Source organism: Podarcis vaucheri (genome assembly GCF_965113315.1).
Source record: "Podarcis vaucheri genome assembly, chromosome: 8".
NCBI lineage: Eukaryota > Metazoa > Chordata > Lepidosauria > Squamata > Lacertidae > Podarcis > Podarcis vaucheri.
Genome location: NC_138766.1, coordinates 25,273,411 through 25,283,744, shown reverse-complemented (window position 1 = coordinate 25,283,744; position 10,334 = coordinate 25,273,411). Strand labels below are relative to the sequence as shown.

Sequence of the window (10,334 nt, the reverse complement as noted above, 5' to 3'; positions counted from 1 at the left end):
CCAGAACGCGGCAGCCAGACGGGTGACTGGGAGCGGCCGCCGAGACCATATAACACTGGTCTTGAAAGACCTACATTGGCTCCCAGTACGTTTCCGAGCACAATTCAAAGTGTTGGTGCTGACCTTTAAAGCCCTAAACGGCCTTGGTCCAGTATATCTGAAGGAGCATCTCCACCCCCATCGTTCTGCCCGGACACTGAAGTCCAGCACCGAGGCCTTCTGGCGGTTCCCTCACTGCGAGAAGCCAAGTTACAGGGAACCAGGCAGAGGGCCTTCTCGGTAGTGGTGCCCTCCCTGTGGAATGCCCTCCCACCAGAAGTCAAAGAGAACAACAACTACCAGACTTTTAGAAGATATCTGAAGGCAGCCCTATTTAGGGAAGTTTTTAATATTTAATGCTGTATTGTTTTTAACACTCAATTGGGAGCCGTCCAGAGTGGCTGGGGAGGTCCAGCCAGATGGGCAGGGTATAAATAATAAAATTATTATTATTATTATTATTATTATTATTATTATTAGTAATAATATATGTGTGTTTTCCTAGCTCATCATGCTCAGGTGTCTTAAAACGTGAGCTCCTTTTCCCTGAAATTCTTCCTCTGTTCACAATTTAAACTGAGACTAGTTCAGGTTCATAAGCTGATATGGTAAGGAATTGCTCATTTTGCCAGCATTTTCCTGACACGCTTAGCATGCTGTCCCAGTATAAACCCATTCAATGTATTCCTCATATTAGGCACTTTGAAGCAGGAAGCCATTGTTGTCAAGCACTCAGGGGAAGCTGATCTCTTTAACCACCATTCTTGATGCAACCGTGGTAGGTTCAGCAGATCTGTCAAAAATGGAAATGCAGTTTACAGAACCATCCTTTGGGTCCAATCAATTGCCCCGGGAAAGTTCAAAGGCAGTCGGATATGTCCCAATGGCAGCCTGCTGCATCGCTTGTGCACAGCCAGTGCACTCCTGCCCTAGCTAAGCAAGAGTCTAACAAACAACAACAACAGCAACAACAATAATTTTTATTATTTGTACACCGCCCATCTGACTGGGTTGCCCCACCCACTCTGGGTGGCTTCTAACATATATAAAAACATAATAAAACATTACACATTAAAAGGCTTCCCTATAGAGGGCTACCTTCAGATGTCTTCTAAAAGTCAAATAGTAGTTTATCTGTTTGACATCTGATGGGAGGGAGTTCCACATGGTGGGTGCCACTACCAAGAAGGCCCTCTGCCTGGTTCCCTGTAACTTCACTTCTCGTAGGGATGGAACTGCCAGAAGGCCCTTGGAGCTGGACCTCAGTGTCTGGGCAGAGCGATGGAGGTGGAGACGCTCCTTCAGGTATACTGGGCCGAGGCTGTTTAGGTTTCCAGATTATGCACAGCTCTTCCCCAGGCTTTGATTATGAGAGCAAAAATTAAACATCTAATAGTCGAGATAGAAGTAACTGGGTAGTCAGGCTGATGGTTACTTGGTTGCAGAAGTTTCTGGCCATTGCTGTTGGCATGGAGATAGTCTAGGTTGAATGCAAACATGCCATTCTGATGTGTGATGTCACAAAGGGGATATGCTTTAAGTCTTGGTAAAGTTCAAAACAGTTAACAGTCAGACTGCATCTCAGCACTGTCAAGATGGATCTCCATAACAGGTCATGAATAGTTTTATTTGGGGAATATATTAACTTTTACTATTGGGGGAAAGTTTTAGATTAGTTTTCCAGTTTGTAACCCATCAAGCTGAGGCCAATAAATATACATTTGTAACCCTGTACCCATTAAATAATCAACTTTATGTGTGAATTTGGGACTGATTCATACAACCACATTTCCTTTCTCAAGAAAGGTTGGAAGGTATGTAATTTGAATGGCTATTGCTCTCTGCTGTTAGGGTACTGTCAGCGGATCCTGGCTAATTGCCCAAGAAAGTATAAACAAGGAAAAGTTTCATACAGTTCTTTTTTATGTCAAACTTTACAGAGAGAGGCTATAGAACCCAGCCTCTTGGATAAGGGAATCTCCACCCTCCGTCTCTCCCACTTGCTCATCTATTACTTCTATGGGTGCTGATACATGCCCTCTGTCTTTGAGCTCTTTGCTCTCCTACTTTTAAGGCTTGCCGGGTTCTGGGAGATGGTAGGTCTGGAATGCTTTCTTGCAACAACATGTCAACCAGCTGCTGCTCTGGCTCTCCCATGATTTCCCAACTTTCCCCCTCCTCTGCCTCTGAGCTGCGACCTCCCCCAAACCCCTGTTGTAAATCTACATTGTCTTCCTCTTCCTCCTCCCTGGAAGGATCAGGATAGAGAGGCTGTCTCCACCATTCCTCCTCTGCCCAGTCTCTGAGACTACCTCCTCTACCTCCTCTTCAGCTGCTTCTTTTTCCTCTCTGGACTCAGCTATACAGCTCCAAATAAAACGTTTAAATGTGTTGTAAATATACAAATGTGACACCAGATGGCGATGGTGAGCTATGCCAAATGCAATGTATTTTTCAAAACGTTTCTTTTAATAAAAAGCATTCTCACAGCGTTCTTTATATGTGTGTAGATTGCACCTCTCTCTCACTCAAGCCTCTTGTGGTTCAGCACCCAACCATCCTGACAACCCCTTCATCTCCTGCCCTATCTTAAGTGACCCACCACCACTCTCCTGAGTCTGAGCCTTCCTGATGCTTCCACAGGGGGTTCTCTGGCTAGGACCTCCCACCACTCCTCCCTGTCCAGCCAGTCCCTCACACAGGCTAAAGTTCAGGCCCCAGTTCATTCTGACAAGGGTCAACAAGCAAAGGTAAAGCCAGAGGCAGGACTGGCCCTACCATTAGATGGGATTACAGCAGTTAACAGGGGGAAACTCACAGGTGATAATGATGATGACATAGAGCAACTTATAAACCCTGGAATAACCAAGATCTGCTGCACAGCACATACATTTCCAGCAGCTATGATCTCTCCAGCTTCAAGAGCAGAAATAATTGATGGCCGTGTTCCACTGACCATAATAAAGGAAGTCAGACAAGCAGACTCCATTTCGGGTTTGCGTTTGCAGAGGTGGCTTTGGTTTCTCTTTGCCTCTCTCCTCATATTTCATGCCTTCATGCAATATTTACAACTGAAAGAAAATGTTCTATATCAGGAAGGAATGATAAAGGGATGCTTTAGCCAGAAATGCAAGCAAAGAGGAAAAGACTTGCCTCGCGCTGCAATGCTCAAGGGACTAACGGTCATTTAGAGAAAACACATCTCAGAAGCATCCGACAAAATGCAGCTCCACAACTCACTCGGCTCTAACCTGCCTGTTTATTTAGAGTGGATACGCGAAGGTTTGCGTCTGCCCGAAGAGTGTGGTCAGGAATATGGTCCTATAAATAGTTGGCAAGTGTAAAGTGGGCCACAGAAATGCTATGGGAGAACAGAACAGAGCAGAACACACTGCTGCAAAATAAGATTTTAATAAGCAGCACCAAGCTAAATCCCTGTACGTTTCAAATTGTTCTTTGGAGGAAATTGTATCTGTTTAACTATTAAAGATTCTGTTCTTGTTTGCTGTTTGCTCAAAAGCCACAGTTTGCAAACTTGGCTAGCCTTGGCCACTGAACTGTTCAGTTAGAAACTTGCAGGGATTTAGCTCGGCACAGCTTATTAGAATAATCTTTTACACCTCTTGCTGTTTACCACTCCACTTTCTCCCATCAAAATTAAATGTACGGAATTCAGCCGAGATATGCACATTCTGCGATGCCTCTTGGGGATTATGCATGATGGCCAGAGAATGTACAAAATTCAGTCGTCGTTTGCACATTTCCCATGGCCTGCTGGAGACTATAAATAAATAAATATATTTATAAATAAATGGAATAAATGCGATCTCTTATCACATGACAGTGCAGATAAAAAGAGCAAGGGAGGAATGAAATTTCAGGTGTAAGATTAAAGATCAGTACAGTCACATCAACCAGTGGGTGTTCATTAAGTGTGATGGAGCCATGATGTTCTATTCAGACATTTTACATGAATGTGTGACACCATTGCATATAAAATGCTTTTCTTTTCTTGATTAGGTAGCACCATTTGGGATTATAGACCTCTACATGTGAATTCTATGGACTGCCATTTATTACAGCTGATACCCTCATGACACCTGGTGACAAATAAAATGCTCGTGGATGGAAGGCATTAAAATAAATTCAAAATGAGAGAACAGCCAGAAAACACCCAAGAAGAACCCCAAGCATCTCTCCTGAGAGCAGTAGTGTAGCCTTATTCGACTTTACCGATGGTAGGGTGAGTGTTGCTCCCAGAACAGGGAGGAAGGGGTCAAATGACACCAAGGTTGATTCAGAGAAAGAGTTTATTCTGCTCCCCGGATAGCAGAAGGCACTTGCGTGGTCAGTTCACAGCAAGTCCAAAGAAATGAGAAATTTCATACAGTACAGTGGTGCCCCGCAAGACGAATGCCTCGCAAGATGAAAAACTCGCTAGACGAAAGGGTTTTTCGGTTTTGCATTGCTTCGCTAGACGAATTTCCCTATGGGCTTGCTTCGCAAGATGAAAACGTCTTGCGCTTTTTTCTTAAAGCCACGTGAAGAGGCGCAGTTGCGACGGACCATGCTTCGCAAGACGAAAAACATCGCAAGACGAAAAGACTCGCGGAATGAATTATTTTCGTCTTGTGAGGCACCACTGTATATATGTCCTCCAGGCACCCTCTCCCCCCTTCCCCAGGAATCCAACCACGTCAGCTCATACACGCAAGCTGACATCCATAACCATAAACAGATATTCCTGTTCCGGTACTCTTGACCATAAAAGATTGTTCCTGTTCCTACACTCTTATCTCAGGGCAGGAGGTTACCAACTCTAAGAACACTCCTGGCACCGTTCCCGGGTCTCTTGTCAGACCTGACAAGATCTGTGCATCTTTTTGTGGTCAGGATGTAAGATAAGACCCAGACGTGCCATCCCTGCTCCATGGAACTGGCAAGGTCATCCATTGCCGTCACGGACTGATAAAGGAGAGGGCTTTGAGCACTTGTTTATACAGCTGGATTTCTGTTTATACATTGACTCAAAAGCTCAAGTTAATGCATTTTAGAAATGCTCCCTTGGAGAAGGAAAAATGAGGATTTGGGGTCCAGTTTCAGACTCACTGCACAGAACCCATTCCTTCCCCCTTCAGTAGCAACCAACATTTGCCTACAGTGGTACTTTTAAATGCACACAAATTTAAAAACAAAACGGCAACTGAAAGCCTATGAGTTAAGATCATCTTGAAAGCATCTGACCAGAAACCCTATGTTTTTGTCATCTCCATGACCTGCATTTTTATACAAGAGGAATTCGGAGTAACATCACCCTTATCAGTGTGATGGCAGGTGATTGGTTACCATTCTACAATTGCAGCGCTGCTTTGTATTTAAGGGAGACTTAAGAACTGCACACCTGCAACCACAACGTGTCAACAAGGTCATAAAATGGAACATTACTTTTATGAACTCCGACTTTCAGTTTTTTGAAAAGTGGCTCTGCAGGAAGAGGGAAACCTATGAGTACCCTGTTCATACAACTTAGACAAAAGTATGCTATCCCGAGAAGATACTCTCAGTGCACTCTCAGCACTAAAATTACAACTTACCCACCTGGGAAAGTAGTGTATTGTGCCTGGTTTGTTGTTGTTGTGGTTAAGGGCTGAGGTGGGGGAAATGGATTTCAGTTACAAGGATCGACTCAAAGGGTAGCAATTTTTTGTCAGAAGAAATTATATGGACGCTATCAGCCCAGGCAGCGTAAGCTGAAGCAGAGAAAGTTACCAGCTGAGTCCAAATTACCGAGTAGTTGTCTGATGTTATTTAACCTTTCTGCAAAGATTGCTCCAAGTGTTTTGCTAGAAAGTGAAGAGGGTCATGTTGATGCTTCGGCCTCCCCCTTTATTATCTGGGCTGTACAACTCTAAACAAGGCAACACATTTACCCAAGCTTCCGTGTGCTCCTTGTGACTTTGGGTTCAATTTGCTTCGCATCTCAAGGCGAAGCTCCCTAATTTGCGCTTTCTGAAACAATATGTGAGCCACAAGGCAGCCATGTTTCAAAATCTGCACTTATTTGAAATTTGCAATGCCACGTAAGCCAAATAATATGTACACAAATGCATATACGGGGATAAAGCGTGTGTTTTAAAAGTGCAAGAGTCCATGAAAATAACAAGCAAAAATGTGCATGGAAATGCTGGTGATTTTTTTATTATTATTAAAAAAATCACTGGCTGATGTGAATGACTGGAAGAATGAGAAACGGGGGGGGGGGGGCTGAAAATGACAGATTTGGCCATCCCTAGGCTAGAGAGCTCCATTCTTCTCCCACACCTGGCAGCCTTGCCTGCTGCTGCAGCAGAAACCTTGCATCCTCTCTTGCTCATGAAATGCAAGTGGAACATTGCAAGGAGTATGAGGGAGCAGTGGTATCAATGGCAGCTTTCTCCTTCCTGGGGCAATGTCATCACTGGAAGAGAACTATTCACCTGCAGACACCTGCTGCAGAGCCTGCACAGAGGTAACTGTGCTCCTCATCCCTATCTCCTTCAGTTTGAAATGTATGTCCTTGTGTTACCCAGCTAGGGTGAAGACAATGTAGCTCTCCAGTTGTTAGACTGCAGGTTCCACTGGAGCAAGACAGTTTGAGCATCTTACGCCGATCCTGGTCTGACTGCACTGGCTACCAATTAGTTTCCAGGCCCAATTCAAAGTGCTGGTTTTGACCAACAATGCTTTAGACTGCTCAGGACTGCAATTCCTCAAGGACCGCCTCTTCCCATATGAACCTACCCAGTCCCTGAGATCATCTTTACAGGCCCTCCTTCGTGTGCCTCTTCCTCAAGAGGTCTGGAGGGTGGCAACATGAGAACGAGCCTTCTCTGTAGTAGCTCCCCATCTATGCAATGCTCTCCCCAGGGAAGTTCGCCTGGCGCCTTCATTATACACCTTTAGGAGCCAGGCAAAAATGTTCCTTTTCAACCAGGCCTTTGATCGACATCCTATGCCCTTTTAAAACGTGGCTATTGGATTGTTGTTGTTTTTATTTTGATTATGTATTTTCGTTTCATATTTTGATTTTGTTCTGTGAACCACCCTGACACCTCTGGGTATTGGAAATTTAAATTCAATAAATCATCATCATATCATCATCATTCCTGACTGTTGGCCATGTTGGCTGGGACTGATGGGGATTGGAGCCCACCGATATCTGGAGAGCCACTGTCTCCAGAAACCTAGTTCCAATGCTAGCCTATCTTGTATCTGTGTCTTATTATGCATCCTCTGTAGGGTCCTTGCCAATGAGTGAGTGGACGATTCAGAGTCAAAGATGGAGAGCAGGTTTTGACAACCATACACAAATAAGCCAGGAAGCAAAATAGTAGGATCTGTATAAAGGGTCACCAGTAATGACTTGGGATTCCCATTGGTATAAGGTTAAACATGTATTTTGCCCCCCCCCCCCTGGTTGTTGTTGTTTAGTCGTGTCCGACTCTTCATGACCCCATGGACCAGAGCACGCCAGGCACTCCTGTCTTCCACTGCCTCCTGCAGCTTGGTCAAACTCATGTTCGTAGCTTCAAGAACACTGTACAGCCATCTTGTCCTCTGTCGTCCCCTTCTCCTTGTACCCTCCCTCTTGGTAATCAGCCACAATGCATAGTTGTCAGGCTTCAGTGAATTCCGATCCTCTCCCCTCTCACGGCAGACATCCAAGGAAGTAGACGAGGAAGTTCTTATCGAGTCTTTATTCAGTAATTCACAGCAAGAGGATCATGTACTCCGCCTCTTAGATTAATGGCGTTGCTCCAACTGAGCTGCTCCCCCCTCCCTTCCTAGCAACAGCACTTGTGTGTCAGTGTGGTGTAGTGGTTAAGAGCGGTAGTCTCATAATCTGGGGAACCGGGTTCGCTTCCCCGCTCCTCCACATGCAGCTGCTGGGTGACCTTGGGCCAGTCACACTTCTTTGAAGTCTCTCAGCCCCAATCACCTCACAGAGTGTTTGTTGTGGGGGAGGAAGGGAAAGGAGAATGTTAGCCGCTTTGAGACTCCTGAAGGGGAGTGAAAGGCGGGATATCAAATCCAAACTCTTCTTCTTCTTCTTCCCTTTATGGTGGCCATCAGGGTTAATTGTCTCTGTGGCCTTTGCTCTTCCACTTTCAATGCATGCTAGGTTCTGGGAGAAGGGGGGTCAGAAATGCTCTCCAGTGACAATGTGTCAGCTGGCTGCTCTGCCTTTGTCTCCCCCTTTTCTCCTCCCAACTCATCTGTTCACCTGTCTCTGAGCTGTGAGCTTCCTCAAACCACTGCTGTAATTCAATACTGCCTCCTTCTTCTCTGGAAGGTTTGGGGGGCAGTCTCCACCATTCCTCCTCAGTCTTGTCCCTCTCAGTCCAGTCCCTGACATCAGTCTTGCAAAGCCAGATCAGCAATGCAACCCCATCCATGCCACCCGACCAGTCGCTACTGGACCTGCCCCCTTCATTTGCGTACCTCTGAATATTTCCCCGAAGTCTGAAAACACCATGCTTTGAGGAAACAGCTACCTATATTGTGTAAGCCATGGGTGAAAGAAAAAATAAGAAATAGAAGGATTCACTTTGAGCCCCATCAGCAGAAGGCATGTGTAAAGATGTCTGCTTGTGCAATGGGGCTTTTACTACCCCTTCCCCACATGCCCCCATCTGAAATTCGTGTCGGGTGGGTGGGAGAACCCCCAGAACAGTGCAGGGAGGGGAGTGCTGAGATCATTCCGTCTGGGAGGCTGAAATGCTTGCACTGCAGGTAACGTTGAATTCCACCCAGAAATGTTTTCCTGGAACACTTATAAGGACATCCAGAAAAGGACACCTGGCCCCCAATAACAGCAAAATTGAATGGATTTGTTTTTTGGCACAGCTCCTGTTTCTGCTGATGAAGAGGCTGCTCAGTGGGGCATGTGCACTGGAAACATGTGGAAAGTTCATCAGTGACAAAGAGAGCTGAGCCTCATCCATTTCACCCAACAGTACTGTTTATGGCACAGATGATGAATGAGACTTGCTGACAATGATGACCTGGGGGGGCCTTTCGCAGAACACGATGAAGTACAATTAGTGCTCGGGGCTCTTGAAGAGTGCAATACAATGCAATAAATACTTCCCATGAAGTATTAAAACACATTTTTAAAAGAGGGAAAAGATGATGCCCTAAAAGGGAAACCAGCGGTGAATGTCCTAACAGCCTGTAGGACATGGGGAAATGTGCCTGGCTGGTGCACAAAATAAGATTGGGTGGGGGGGAAGGCAACTGTTGTGCTCTTGCACAGATCCCACTCATTAACTGTAATGTGTTTATTTATTTAAAATATTTGTGAATCACCCATAATCATAGATCTAACTGATTTACCGCAAAATAAAACACAGAATAGGTTGCACCGTAAATTAAACGGCAGAGTAATCAAAGTGACTAGATAAAATTAATGCCGTGGAAATGCTTGGCGAAATAAGAATGTTTTCATGACAGGCCAAAATCCATACAATGTCGGTATCTGTCAGGGAACTGACATCGGAGGAAAGGGAAGTGGTAAGGCTCCCAGACACTGGGAGAGAGTCAACAGCCAAAGCAGGGACCAGCAGGGGGAGCGCCGGGTCTCTGGAGGAGGATCTCAGTAATGCTGAGAGAGACGCAGCAGCCCAGGCAGGAAGCAGCAGGGGAGAGAAAGGGGTGAGAGACACTTCGAGCGAAAATAGCGGGGAGGTGTCAGAAGCAGCTGCAGGGAGACCCATGCTGCGCCGGAAGCTGCCACGTCGTGAGTCCAGGAGACGCGTTTCCATTAAGGAACTTCTTTGCTGGAAGCGCTTCCGCAGACAGCCACTGTCAGACGCTACTAGTGACTAGAGCAGACATGTCTGAGGAGCTCTGTCACACACAGAAGTTTGTGGGGTCGCACAAACTCTGAAGGGGCACCTTTTTAAGCACAAGCAGCTAACCATCCCCTGACAGCAGTCTGACAGTCTCTGTACGCTGCCTGTGCAAGAGAAAACATCATGAGCAACCCAGTCGGAACCGGAGACGCAGGGGTTGGAGCTGGTCCAAGCTTGGAAGAAAGGTATCAAGCTCTGGAGGTCCAACTTGCGCTGCAGACGGCGAGGCTCGAGGAGAGAAGGGCTCAGGATGCTGACAAAAAGGGGAGAACCACTCAGTTCCCCAGAAAGGTACCAGGATTGGTGCAGAAATTTGGGGGGGACCCCAAGGATTACCATGCCTTTAGGACTGAGATGCAATATGCTCTGAATGTGCAGTTTGATGAGTTCCCTGATGAGGAA

At 45.9% G+C, this 10,334-nt stretch overlaps 1 long non-coding RNA gene across 1 annotated transcript; it reads left to right on the top strand.

The window, feature by feature from the left end:
- Window positions 1-1,573: 1,573 nt before the first annotated feature.
- Window positions 1,574-9,188, top strand: LOC309538863. Its single transcript, XR_014222412.1, has 2 exons — window positions 1,574-1,651; window positions 8,926-9,188. It is a non-coding gene; the product is annotated as an uncharacterized lncRNA (long non-coding RNA).
- Window positions 9,189-10,334: the final 1,146 nt, after the last annotated feature.